The sequence below is a fragment of the Pongo pygmaeus genome, chromosome 3, assembly GCF_028885625.2.
Source record: "Pongo pygmaeus isolate AG05252 chromosome 3, NHGRI_mPonPyg2-v2.0_pri, whole genome shotgun sequence".
NCBI classification, from domain to species: Eukaryota; Metazoa; Chordata; class Mammalia; order Primates; family Hominidae; genus Pongo; species Pongo pygmaeus.
Window position 1 is genome coordinate 62,322,322 of NC_072376.2, and position 15,553 is coordinate 62,337,874.

Here is a 15,553-nt window from a genome sequence, read left to right on the forward strand (position 1 = left end):
GGCTTGTCAGACAGTGGGTGCAGCCCACGGAGCAGGGTGAGGCATCGCCTCATTCGGGAAGCACAAGGGGTCAGGGAATTCCCTTTCGTAGCAAAGGGAAGCCATGACAGATGGTACCTGGAAAATTGGGACACTCCCACTCTAATACAGCGCTTTTCCAACGGCCTTAGGAAATGGCACACCAGGACATTATATCCCGCGCCTGGCTTGGAGGGTCCCATGCCCACGGAGCCTCACTCACTGCTACCACAGCAGTCTTGAGATCCAACTGCAAGGCGGCAGCGAGACTGGGGGAGGGGCGTCTGCCATTGCTGTGGCTTGAGTAGGTAAACAAAGTGGCCAGGAAGCTTGAACTGGGTGGAGCCCACCACAGATCAAGGAGGCCTGCCTGCCTCTGTAGACTCCACTTCTGGGGGCAGGGCATAGTTGAACAAAAGGCAGCAGAAACTTCTGCAGACTTAAACTTCCCTGTCTGACAGTTTGAAGAGAGTAGTGGTTCTCCCAGCATGGAGTTTGAGATCTGAGAATGGATAGACTGCCTCCTCAAGTGGGTCTCTGACCCCTGAGTAGCCTAACTAGGAGACACCTCCCAGTAGGGGCCAACTGACACATCATACAGCCGGGTGCCCCTCTGAGTTGAAACTTCCAGAGAAAAGATCAGGCAGCAACATCTGCTGTTCTGCAAGGTTTGCTGTTCTTCAGCCTCTGCTGGTGATACCCAGGCAAACAGGTTGTGGAGTGGACCTCCAGCAAACTCCAACAGACCAGCAGCTGAGGGTCCTGACTGTTAGAAAGAAAAGTAACAAACAGAAAGGACATCCACACCAAAACCCCATCTGTATGTCACCATCATCAAAGACCAAAAGTAAATAAAACCACAAAGATGGGAGGAAGCCAGAGCAGGAAAGCTGAAAATTCTAAAAATCAGAGCACCTCTTCTCCTCCAAAGGAATGCAACTCCTTGCCAGCAATGGAACAAAGCTGGATGGAGAATGACTTTGATGAATTGAGAGAAGAAGGCTTCAGAGGTTCGGTAATAACAAACTTCTCTGAGCTAAAGGAGGATGTTCGAACTCATCACAAAGAAGGTAAAAACCTTGAAAAAAGATTAAACGAATGGCTAACTAGAATAAACAGTGTAGAGAAGTCCTTAAATGACCTGAAGAAGCTGAAAACCATGGCATGAGTACTACGTGACGCATGTACAAGCTTCAGTAGCCAATTCAATCAAGTGGAAGAAAGAGTATCAGTGATTGAACATCAAATGAATGAAATGAAGCAAGAAGAGAAGTTTAGAGAAAAAAGAGTAAAAAGAAATGAACAAAGCCTCCAAGAAATATGGGACTATGTGAAAAGACCAAATCTACGTCTGATTGGTGTACCTGAAAGTGACGGGGAGAATGGAACCAAGTTGGAAAACACTCTTCTGGATATTATCCAGGAGAACTTCCCCAAACTAGTGAGGCAGGCCAACATTCAACTTCAGGAAATACAGAGAATGCCACAAAGATACTCCTCAAGAAGAGCAACTCCAAGATACATAATTGTCAGATTCACCAAAGTTGAAATGAAGGAAAAAATGTTAAGGGCAGCCAGAGAGAAAGGTTGGGTTACCCACAAAGGGAAGCCCATCAGACTAACAGCGGATCTCTCTACAGAAACTCTACAAGCCAGAAGGGAGTGGGGGCCAGTATTCAACATTCTTAAAGAAAAGAGTTTCCAACCCAGAATTTCATATCCAGCCAAACTAAGCTTCATAAGTGAAGGAGAAATAAAATCCTTTACAGACAAGCAAATGCTGAGAGATTTTGTCACCACCAGGCCTGCCTTACAAGAGCTCCTGAAGGAAGCACTAAACATGGAAAGGAACAACCAGTACCAGCCATTGCAAAAATATGCCAAATTGTAAAGACCATCAATGCTAGGAAGAAACTGCATCAACTAACAAGCAAAATAACCAGCTAACATCATAATGACAGGATCAAATTCACACATAACAATATTGACCTTAAATGTAAATGGGCTAAATGCTCCAATTAAAAGACACAGACTGGCAAATTGGATAAAGAGTCAAGACCCATCAGTGCGCTGTATTCAGGAGACCCATCTCACATGCAGAGACACGCATAGACTCAAAATAAAGGGATGGAGGAAGATCTACCGAGCAAATGGAAAACAAAAAAAAGTAGGGGTTGCAATCCTAGTCTCTGATAAAACTGACTTTAAACCAAAAAAGATTGAAAGAGACAAAGCAGGCCATTACATAATGGTAAAGGGATCAATTCAACAAGAAGAGCTAACTATCCTAAATATATATGCACCCAATACAGGAGCACCCAGATTCATAAGGCAAGTCCTTAGAGACATACAAAGAGACTTAGACTCCCAAACAATAATTATGGGAGACTTTAACACCACACTGTCAACATTAGACAGATCAACAAGACAGAAAGTTAACAAGGATATCCAGGAATTGAACTCAGCTCTACACCAAGAGGACCTAATAGACATCTACAGAACTCTCCACCACAAATCAACAGAATACACATTCTTCTCAGTGCCACATCACACTTATTCCAAAATTGATAACACAGTTTGAAGTAAAGCACTCCTCAGCAGAATCAAACTAGAACTCAGGATTAAGAAACTCACTCCAAACTAAACAACTACATGGAGACTGAACAACCTGCTCCTGAATGACTACTGGGCACATAACAAAATGAAGGCAGAAATAAAGATGTTCTTTGAAACCAATGAGAACAAAGACACAACATACCAGAATCTCTGGGACACATTTAAAGCAGTGTGTGGAGAGAAATTTATAGTACTAAGTGCCCACAAGAGAAAGCGGGAAAGATCTAAAATTGACACCCTAACATCACAATTAAAAGAACTAGAAAAGCAAGAGCAAACACATTCAAAAGCTAGCAGAAGGCAAGAAATAACCAAGATCAGAGCAGAATTGAAGGCGATAGAGACACAAAAAACCCTTCAAAAAATCAATGAATCCAGGAGCTGGTTTTTTGAAAAGATGAACAAAATTGATAGACTGCTAGCAAGACTGCTAGCAAGGCTAATAAAGAAGAAAAGAGAGAAGAATCAAATAGATGCAATAAAAAATGATAATGGGGATATCACCGATCTCACAGAAATGCAAACTACCATCAGAGAATACTACAAACATCTCCACGCAAATAAACTAGAATATCTAGCAGAAATGGATAAATTCCTGGACACATATATCCTTCCAAGACTTAACCAGGAAGAAGTTGAATCCCTGAATAGACCAATAACAGGTTCTGAAATTGAGGCAATAATTAATAGCCTACCAACCAAAAAAAGTCCAGGACCAGATGGATTCACAGCCGAATTCTACCAGAGGTACAAAGAGGATCTGGTACCATTCCTTCTGAAACTATTCCAATTCAATAGAAAAAGAGGGAATCCTCTCTAATTCATTTTTTGAGGCCAACATCATCCTGATACCAAAGCCTGGCAGAGACACAACAAAAAAAGAGAATTTTAGACCAATATCTCTGATGAATATCGATGCAAAAATCGTCAATAAAATACTGGCAAACCGAATCCAGCAGCACATCAAAAAGCTTATCCACCACGATCAAGTTGGCTTCATCCCTGGGATGCAAGGCTGCTTCAACATACACAAATCAATAAACATAATCCATCATATAAACGGAACTAAAGACAAAAAACACATGTTTATCTCAATAGATGCAGAAAAGGCCTTTGAAAAAATTCAACAGCCCTTCATGCTAAAAACTCTCAGTAAACTGGGTATTGATGGGACGTATCTCAAAATAATAAGAGCTATGTATGACAAACCCACAGCCAATAACTTACTGAATGGGCAAAAACTTGAAGCATTCCCTTTGAAAACTGGCACAAGACAGGGATGCCCTCTCTCACCACCCCTATTCAACATATTGTTGGAAGTTCTGGCCAGGGCAATCAGGCAAGAGAAAGAAATAAAGGGTACTCAGTTAGGAAAAGAGGAAGTCAAATTGTCCCTGTTTGCAGATGACATGATTGTATATTTAGAAAACCCCATCGTCTCAGCCCAAAATCTCCTTAAGCTGATAGGCAACTTCAGCAAAGTCTCAGGATACAAAATCAATGTGCAAAAATCACAAACATTCCTATACACCAATAACAGACAAACTGAGAGCCAAATCATGAGTGAACTCCCTTCACAATTTCTTCAAAAAGAATAAAATACCTAGGAATCCAACTTGCAAGAGATGTTAAGGACCTATTCAAGGAGAACTACAAACCATTGCTCAACGAAATAAAAGAGGACACAAACAAATCGAAGAACATTTCATGCTCATGGATAGGAAGAATCAATATTGTGAAAATGGCCATACTACCGAAGGTAATTTATAGATTCAATGCCATCCCCATCAAGCTACCAATGACTTTCTTCACAGAATTGGAGAAAACTACTTTAAAGTTCATATGGAACCAAAAATTGCCAAGACAATCCTAAGCCTAAAGAACAAAGCTGGATGCATCATGCTACCTGACTTCAAACTATACTACAAGGCTACAGTAACCAAAACAGCATGGTACTGGTACCAAAACAGAGATATAGACCAATGGAACACGATAGAGCCCTCAGAAATAATACCACACATCTACAACCATCTGATCTTTGACAAACCTGACAAAAACGAGAAATGGGGAAAGGATTCCGTATTTAATAAATGGTGCTGGGAAAACTGGCTAGCCATATGTAGAAAGCTGAAACTGGATCCCTTCCTTACACCTTATACAAAAATTAATTCAAGATGGATTAAAGACTTAAATGTTAGACCTAAAACCATAAAAACCCCAGAAGAAAACCTAGGCAATACCATTCAGGACATAGGCATGGTCAAGGACTTCATGACTAAAACACCAAAAGCAATGGCAACAAAAGCCAAAATTGACAAATGGGATCTAATTAAACTAAAGAGCTTCTGCACAGCAAAAGAAACTACCATCAGAGTGAACAGGCAAGCTACAGAATGGGAGAAAATTTTTACAATCTACCCATCTGACAAAGGGCTAGTATCCAGAATCTACAAAGAACAAATTTACAAGAAAAAAATCAAACAACCCCATCAAAAAGTGGGGAAAGGATATGAATAGACACTTCTCAAAAGAAGACATTTATGCAGCCAACAGACACATGAAAAAATGCTCATCATCACTGGCCATTGGGGAAATACAAATCAAAACCACAATGAGATACCATCTCACACCAGTTAGAATGGTGATCATTAAAAAGTCAGGAAACAACAGGTGCTGGAGAGGATGTGGAGAAATAGGAATGCTTTTACACTATTGGTGGGACTGTAAACTAGTTCAACCATTGTGGAAGACAGTGTGGTGATTCCTCAAGGATCTAGAACTAGAAATACCATTTGACCCAGCAATCCCATTACTGGGTATATACCCCAAGGATTATAAATCATGCTGCTATAAAGATACATGCTCACATATGTTTATTGCAGCACTATTCACAATAGCAAAGACTTAGAACCAATCCAAATGTCCGTCAGTGATAGACTGAATTAAGAAAATGTGGCACATATACACCATGGAGTCCTGTGCAGCCATAAAAAAGGATGAGTTTATGTCCTTTGAAGGGACATGGATGAAGCTGGACACCATCATTCTCAGCAAACTGTCGCAAGGACAGAAAACCAAACACCTCATGTTCTCACTCATAGGTGGGAATTGAACAACGAGAACACTTGGACACAGGGTGGGGAACATCACACACTGGGGCCTGTTGGGGGGTTGGGGGAGAGAGGAGGGATAACATTGTGAGATATACCTAATGTAAATGACCAGTTAACGGGTGCAGCACACCGACATGGCACATGTACACATATGTAACAAACCTGCACGTTGTGCACATGTACCCTAGAACTTAAAGTATAATAATAAAAAAAATAAAAATAACATTAAAGCAATTGAGTGTACATAATAATCAGTGACAATTTTCTAGTATAAAATTTTCTGTCTTTGTTACATTCTTCATCAGTTCTCAAAATATCATCTAAAAGGAAAGGCTGAGCCAGACGAGGTGGCTCACACCTGTAATCCGAGCATTTTGGGAGGTTGAGGTGGGAGGATCACCTGAGGTCAGGAGTTCAAGACCAGCCTGGCCAACATGGTGAAACTCCGTCTCTACTAAAAATACAAAAATAAAAATACAAAACCCCATCTCTACTAGAAATATTACATATTTTATATATATATATATATCAGGGCGTGGTGGCAGGCGCCTGTAATCCTGGCTACTCGGGAAGCTAAGGTAGGAGAGTCTCTTGAACCGGGGACGGGGAGGTTGCAGTGAGCTGAAATCTTGCCACTGCACTCCACACTGGGTGACAAGAGCAAAACTCGGTCTCAGAAAAAAACAAAAAAAAAAAAAAAAAGAAAAAGAAAGGTTGTTTTAAGTGTGTTTGTAAGGAAGAGGGCAGACAAAAGAAAGAGATCATTCAAGGTTTACACAAGATTGTTTTTATTTAGAAATGCCTTTCTTTTGAAGGTTTATAATTAGCATTTGGTTGAATTTAGTTAAGTGTTCCAGACCCAGCTCTCTTCAGACTGATGGTTCGGAATCCATCTCAGCCTCGTCTCCTTTTACCCCAGCCTGTGACAAGAAGTGCTTTCTCTGAAAATAAAAATCAGTACACACAGTTCTGTTGATATTATATTTGCTTCTTTGTCATATGTTTAAATTAGGTAGAATTAGTGGTAAGTTTTCTGAGTTTTCTCAGTGTTTAAAAAATTCTTCCTTAAAATTGGTGAGTCAACATTTATTTCCAGTTGGACTTTGCAGACATCTTATAGGTGTATACCTTGAATAACTTTCTCTTTTTAAGGTTTGCTTTCTTTCACGATAAATGCGGTAACATTTGCCCTATTAAATATGTTCTAAGACTTCATTAAACACACACTAAAAAACAGAATCTTAAGTATAGGCATTTTCGGCTCATGTATCACTCATCTACTTACTCCAAGAAAAGTTGATCCTGAAGAGATGAATTACTGTTTTTTTTTTGTTTTTTCTTTTTAAAGTTATTTAGGGAAGGCAGTGTGTATTTAGGTAGGTATGTACCTATGTGGTTATTTGGTTGTTACTATATTATGGACCAGCCTTCTATGACAAATTGTAGAGTTTATTTTGTTACGTTGTTGCAGCAACTTCCTTGACATTATTAGAGGGGCAGATTTCCATTTCCTGAACAGCAACTTAATAACAACTCTTGATGAACTTGAATACCATCAGTAGGTGAATTCTCAGTTTCTTTCTCATTTGGCTAAAGAAGTGGTCTCTTCCCTGCTTTATTGCATAGGCATGAACATTGAGCTACTTTTTCATGGCTTTGGACATTGATTCTTTCTAATGACTCCCAGTAGGCTACCTTTCAGATCATTCTTCTCTATAGTTTTACAAAATGTGTCATACATTTTAAACGCATTTTCCGTTTCTCTATGTTTCATAAAAAGACAATTTTGTGTTTAGATCTCGTCTTTCTGGGAGTTCTTTGAGGCTTATATTCCTAATCTTTCAGGTGGGACCAGTCTTCAGGAAGTTATTAGGAGTTTGAAAAGATAAGAAGTTTATGTGAAGTGTGTGTATGAAACAACCCTAAGTTAAAGCCTAAAGTAATCTACAAAATAGTATTTTTGGCTCTTTGTGTATATTTCTGTGAACATTCACAGTTTGGAATTAAAAAACGGTGCCCTTACAGAACTATAATCTATGATAATTATCTTTAAACGTCCAAGCTGTGAAGCGGTAGAAAAATCTACTGTGATTTGGGTAAACTTTTCTTTTCTCAACTTTCTTTGTTATCTTGGAAAAGCATAACATATTACTAATATATTTTTTAAAGAATTTGTCAATGTTCAGTAAAGTACAGAAGGCATGCTTTTAAAATAAAATGCTTAATGTTTAATTCAGCACAACTAAAAAAGAAACCAAAGTTTTCTTAATTAAAATTAGTTATGATAATTGTATTATGAATCAGCAATATTCCCAAAAGATGGCATGCTTGAATCGTGGAATATGTTTGCTACCAAACAGTCTTAAAATATGCAAAGAAAAGAGGAATATTATTGAAAAACTCTTATGACAATTGTCTTTTTTGAAACATTTAGGCACATTCTAAAATAGGTTATAGAAGTTATCCAAGTTTGATGCTCTTGATTATTAAAAGCTAAACATTTCAAGTCAGTCTATCAATTAGTATTTTTGACTGAATAATTGAAATCTTTTTCAGTAATGTTTAAATTGCACTATGGCTTTTCCAGATTTTATATGTATCTAAATCTATATCTATCTGTATGTCTTCAATTAAAATCCCCACTTTATTATGTCACAAAAATGAATTAATGTTGGAAATATTTGTGAATACATAAAAATTTTATGTGAGATAGATATAGCATAAAACAAAAGTTAGCAGGTTATAATATACAAAAATAAAATATTTTCTTTTTGGACCTAGCAGCATCATTTGTGTAATGCATAATGATAAAAGATGCATTAGGTCATGATAGTTCCCAACATGTATTTTAGTTGTATATCAACCCTTCTTTTCCTTGCAGTATCATAGTAATCACTTGTGTGTATTTGCATGTTCAATTTTACAAAATCAAAACAATATGTACCTAATACCTAATATTTAAAATAATTATAAATTATAGGTTTATTTTGTTACTTTGTTGCAGCAACTTAGCAACTTCCTTGGCTCACATTCCCCCACACCTGTTTTTTTGGTGGTGGTGTTCTTGCTTTTGTTTTGAGATGGAGTTTCACTCTTGTTGCCCAGGCTGGAGTGCAGTGGGATGGTCTTGGCTCACTGCAACCTCTGCCTCCTGTGTTCAGGTGATTCTCCTGCCTCAGTCTCCCAAGTAGCTGGGATTACAGGCACCCACCACCATGCCTGGCTACTTTTGTATTTTTAGTAGAGATGGGGTTTCACCATTTTGGTCAGGCTGGTCTCGAACTCCTGACCTCAGGTGACCTGCCCATCTTGGCATCCCAAAGTGCTGGGATTACAGGCGTGAGCCACCACGCCTGGCCATATTTCCCCCATTTTTAATCAATCCACTGCTAAGCATCCAATGGACTGTACTCCAAAAAGCTAATTTGTTTTGAAATTGGAATTTGTTTTCTATAGACTCAGCAGTCATAACATTGGGTAAGGTTTCATACTAACTTCATGAACTTACTTAAATCATAATGCAAATGAAATACACTTAAAAATTTTTTAATGTAGCAATGTACACGGTTGCATACTAGTTATTAATCACTATTCACTAGAAAATAAACTTGGAAATTAATGAACATTTAAGCTATTTTTAAAAAACTTACTATGAATACTTATATCCAGCCAAAACCCCTTGGATTGTTAACTCTGTATACCTTAAAGAAGATCAGAATCAAGTTAGAAGTGGTCAGACACGATGGAGCAAATCTTTCTGTAGAAGAAGAAACAGAAGGTTTGGAAGACAGCGGGATTTAATGCTTGAGCACCTAAGGGCTCTGAAGGCATAAGCCAGGTAGTGAAAGCTCAAATCTGGTCCAAGAGCTGTGTAATGGTACGAAATTAAAAAAGAAGTCCGAAACCACATGTGAGTAACGTGGAAGACATGGAATGAAGCAGGCTTCCCACCTGACGTGCAGGGGGAAGGAATCAGGCACTTTGGAGAATTTCTTCCCAGACGTGAAGCTGGGGAATTTTAATTGATAGTGACAACTGGGTAAACTCAATCAAAGAGAAAGAACTTTGTAGAAGTCTTACTACCAACCAGCGAGTACTTTTTCTCTTCACTTTCTTCAACAGACCCTGCAACCAAACCACAAATCCATAAATCATACAGGTGAATTCCCATAGCTCTAGTATGAATTACTTATACATTAAACATTTTACAGATAAATGACACTAATTGTTGGTCATATAAATATTATAGTGGACCCACGTTAAGCTATTGTGGAAACACAGAAGAAGAGACTCAAATCAAATTGGAGAGAATATGAAAGACTTTCAGATGACCACAATACTTCAGCTGAAAGTTGAAGAAAATAATTTTGTTAATGGCATTGCAGCTGTTGTGTGCTGAGGTATTAATGAGCCCCTACATTGGCTCAGGTGAGAAATATTATAGGATTGATATATAGCAGAAAGGATGAAGAGGACATAAACTCAAAAGTTATTTAAGAATCTAAAAATGTGTGGTTCAGATAAAAAGGAGTTTAGAATGGTGCTTTGATCTTTTTCTAGTACAACTATATCTTTGTTGTTCCTTTTCAAAGATACAAGGAATACTTGAGGAGGTGTATGTTTGAGGAGAAAGATACTGAATTTTTGTCTGGACACAGCAAATTTGAGTCGGTCATTGCATTAGGGTTCTCCAGACGAACAGAACTAATAGTATAGATGTATATATGAAGGAGAGTCTATTGAATATTGACTCACAGGATCACAAGGTGAAGTCTCACAATAGGCCTTCTGTAAGCTGAGAGGCAAGAAAGCAATTACAAGTCCCAAAACCTCAAAAGTAGGGAAGCCAACAGTGCGGCCTTCAGTCTGTGGCTGAAGGCCTGAGATTCCCCTGGCAAACTACTGGTGTTTCAGTCCAAGAGTTGAAAAACTTGAGGGGAGACTGATGTTTGAGGGCAGGAAGAATGCAGTATGGGAAGAAAAATAAAGGCTGGAAGAGTCAGCAAGTCAGCTCCTTCCACCTTCTTCTGTCTGCTTTATTTTGGCTATGCTGGCAGCTAATTAGGTGGTGCCCACCCAGATGGAGGGTGGGTCTGCCTATTCCAGTCCGCTGACTTAAATCTTAATCTCCTTTGGCAACAGACACACCCAGGAACAACACTTTGCCTTCTTCAATCCAATCATGTTGACACTCAATATTAACCATCACAGTCATGTATTATACATGAAGGAAAATTTAATATAATATTGGAAATGTGTGCTCATACATTCCCTACTCTATAGATAATGTAAGGACTCATTATTAACCATCACAGTCATGTATTATACATGAAGGAAAATTTTATATAATATTGGAAGTGTACGCTCATACATTCCCTATCCTACAGATAATGTAAGGACAGAGACTCCCGTTATTTTTTCTATATGTTGAAAGAGATCTTCCCAGCCCTGCCCCTGTATGTACCATCCTTAGATTTCTCTACCACAGATTGTAGCCATTCTATTTTTCTCCAGTTGTTCAGTCCAAGAACATGAGGTCTTATTTGACTCTTCTCTCCTGCTCACGTTTACTTGAAAGTCCTGTTAATGCTCCCTAAAATTACATCTAGAGTTCAAACACTTCTCTGTGCATCCACTTTCTCACTCCTCTCAGTTCATTATCATTTCAAACCTGAATTATTGCAATGACCTACCCAATGGTTTACCAGCTTCTAGCTTTTACCCAAGAACTATTTTCAGTGCAGCAGCCAGAATGACCCCTTAAGTAAAAGTCAAATTATATTACTCCTCTGCTCAAAACCCTGAAATGGCTGTCCATTTCACTCAGGATACAAACCAGAGCCTTTAAAATGACTTACACAAAATGCCTACATTACCTCTTCCCTCATAACCTACTATTCTCCCTCCTGCTCACTCAGCTCTAGCCACAGTGGCCTTTTTCCAGGCTTTTGTACATACTGCCATATTTGAACCTCAGGAACTTTGCACTGGCTGTTTTATCTTCCAAATATCCTCCTTAGCAGCACCTTTGCTACTTTCTGCTATCAGTTCAACTATCACTTTCTACTCTCTGTTCAACTCTCTTATTTAAAAATGCAATCCAACCAAGCACTTTTCTCTTCTCCACATTTTCTTTTCCAGATATAATTCTAACTTACCCAATTTATTTGTACATTTTTCCTACTATCTCTGCTATTAGAATGTAAGCCACATATTAGGGATATTTATCTCTTTTTTCCACTGAGATATGTCAAGAATCTAAAGTAGTACCTGACATATAGTAAGAGCTTAATAAATATTTTTACGACTTTAGCAGATAAAATTGAGAAATAAAAAATGTATATATATTGAAGGCATAATGTGATGATTTGATGCAAATATACATTGTGAAATTATTACCACAATCAAGCTAACATATCGGTTATCTCACAGTTTACCTTATTTTTTGTGATGAGAACACTTAAGATCTATTCTCTTAGGGAATTTCAAGTATTCAGTATAGTACAATTAACGATAGTCACCATGTTGTACATTTGATTCTCAGAAGTTACTCATCTTAAAACATTTCTCTATTTCCCATACCTCTGATCCCCTGACAGCTACCCTTCTTCTGTTGCTGTGATGTGATTTTTTTTTTTTTAGATTTCACGTATCAGTGAAATCACATAGTATTTGTCTTTCCATGTCTGGTTTATTTTATTTAACATAGTGTCTTCCAGGTTCATCCATGTTGTTGCAAATGGCAAGATTTCCTTATCTTTTATGGTTGAATAATATTTTATTATATATATATCATTGTTTCTTTATCCATTTATTCATGGATAGGTACCTAGTTTGTTTCCATATCTTAGCTACTGTGAATAATGCTGCAATGAATATAGCAATGCAAGTATCACTTTAAGATAAGATATTGATTTCATTTCCTTTGGATATATACCCAAAAGTGTGATTGCTGGATCTAGACTTCCTTTCTTTTTTTTTTTTTTTTTTTTTTTTTTTTTTTTTTGGAGTTGGGGGGTCTCACTCTGTTACCCAGGCTGAGGCTGGAGTGCAGTGGTGCCATCTCGGCTCACTGCAACCTCTGCCTCCCGGGTTCAAGCAATTCTCATGCCACAGCCTTCCAAGTAGCTGGGATGACAGGTGTGCACCGCCACACCCAGCTAATTTTTGTATTTTTGGTAGAATGGGGTTTCACCATGTTGGCTAGGCTGGTCTCAAACTCCTGACCTCAGGTGATCTGGTTTCCTTGGCCTCCCAAAGTGCTAGGATTACAGGCATTAGCGACCGTGCCAGGCCCAATAGTTCTAGATTTCTGATGAACCTTTGCGGTGTTTTCCATAATGGCTGTACCAACTTACATTCCAACCGAAGGGCACAAGGGTTCCCTTTTCTTCACGTGCTTGCCAACACTTGTTTTTACTCATCTTTTTGATAGTTGATAAATACTTGTTGTATTAAAAATTAAATGTTGAATATCACTAATTTTTTTTACAGGTGCAAGCCACTGCACCTCACCACTAATATTTTTAAATATGGTTTTTGTGGTCATATCTTAACATAGAAAATATGAGAATATTAAGAAAACTAATTTTTAAAAAATTGAAGAAGAATATGATTAGGTTGAGTTAAATATGAATGGCTTTTAGAGCTATGCAAACAAAACTAACTGACAAGAGAGAATTTGTAAAGAGATTAAGAGTGATTCATAAGTGCTGGATATGGTGGCTCACACCTGTAATCCCGGCACTTTGGGAGGCCGAGGCATGCGGATCACGAGGTCAGGAGTTCTGGACCAGCCTGGCCAACATAGTGAAACCCTGTTTCTACTAAAACTACAAAAAATTAGCCAGACATGGTGTTGGCTGCGTGTAATCCCAGCTACTCAGGAGGCTCAGGGAGGAGAATCTCATGAACCTGGGGGGCGGAGGTTGCAATGAGCCAAGATTGCACCATTGCACACCAGCCTAGGCAACAGAGCGAGACTCTGTCTAAAAATAAATAAATAAATAAATAAATAAGAGTTATTCATATGTGTGGATATTCACTTAGCAAAGGAACAGCTTTCTGGATTTTTTGTGTGTTTGTTTTTTCATTATATTCTGCTATACTGAGTAGAGTTTTCCATTAAAATTTTTCCTGATTATTATCAATGGACAAACACCAATCCTTCTTAGCTTTAAATAACCTCTCTAGGCAAACAAGAACTAAGTAGAAAAAAATATATTTGAGACAAAAGAATATTTTATAGTATAGTTAGGTAATTATTGCGTTTGGTAGTTTTTGCAAATTTAATTGTATCTCTTTGAGCCTATTTCTTTGATATTAGTTATTTAGAGGTGCTGACAGAGGGAAGCACCAAAATGAATCACATATGCCAAGTATACATACAAGCAGGTTAAAAAAAAACAGCAAAATATTTTAAATAGCTAAACAATTTTCTATTTGTCATATTTTAAATCTAACTTAATTATAATCACTATAGGTTCAAGGTTTGCTTTAATCAACTCAAGTAATATTTTCTGGAAAGCTATGAGCAAGTGTTTTATGAATTCTCACTCTTTGGTATAAAAAACACAAATTGGCCTGTTGCGTTTTTCATCACGCATCAACACCACTTTGGGAATTTTCTTTGGCCAAAATTTCTATTAACATGTAAAAGAAAAGATGTGTTTTCTTAAATGCTCTGGAAATAGTATTATAAAACATATATAATGTATAAATTTAATAAACTTTTAAAAATGTTGAAATAAACATCATATATTTTTAAATGATGTATTGATATCTTAAATAGTGCTATAGAGGTAACAAAATTTAAATTAATTAAAATTATATTCACCTTGAATACGGAATCTATTTCATGTCATTAATTCAGCTAAAAATTAGAAACTAAATAAATCATATTATTGAAATTTAAAACATTGTAAAAATTTCAAAAAATGACAAATTTGCTTTGTCCCTTTATTTCTTCTACAAATTCTTAAAAAATGCTCTTAGTATTTTTTTTTTTTTTTTGCTTATGATTTAAAATATGATATTTACTTTGGAAGTTTCTTCTTTTTTTGTTACCAGCTCATGTTATTTCTTGGGTTTTCTTTTTCACCTACCATCCTTGTATTTCTTACAATTTGCTTCTGAAAATATCTATTTCTTCTTTTTAACTAAATAGCTCAAGGCTGGGGTAGTTTGCTTCCCAGGAAACATCTGGCAATATTTGGAGAAATGTTTTGTTGTCACAGCTCCGGGGAGAGAGAGGCTACTGGCATCTAATGGGTGGAGGCCAGGGATACTGCTAAATATCCTAGTGTGTACATGACCACCCCCACAGCACAGAATTTTCCAGCCCAGTGTATCGATAGTACCAAGGTTGAGAAATTCTTATTGAAACATACACTGCACAGCCACCTTAGTGGTCCAGATTTCTCTACGTTCCAAAAATTTTATTGAATTTATTCTCCTTTTTGACCACAAAATTTTTGATTTTTCTCTCCTCTTTCTTGTTTTCATATTTCTCAGATAAACGATTCTGACTACAATTTGATTGAGGGGCATTGCCTTTGGAACCATTCAGTTACCATCACACTAGATCTTCAATAATTAATTAAGTTCTGATCATTATGTATTTTCATTTCTGTGTGGATAACTGGAGGAATCTTGTAATTAATCAGCAATCATGTGTAGTACAGTGTTAACACTTGCTAGAAATGAGTGGGCTCTTTCAGAATTCTCAATTTAAGAACTCTTCCTTAGTGTTTTCCAATGCATTTTCTTTGGAGTACAGACATGCAAGATATTCTGCAGGGGAAGAT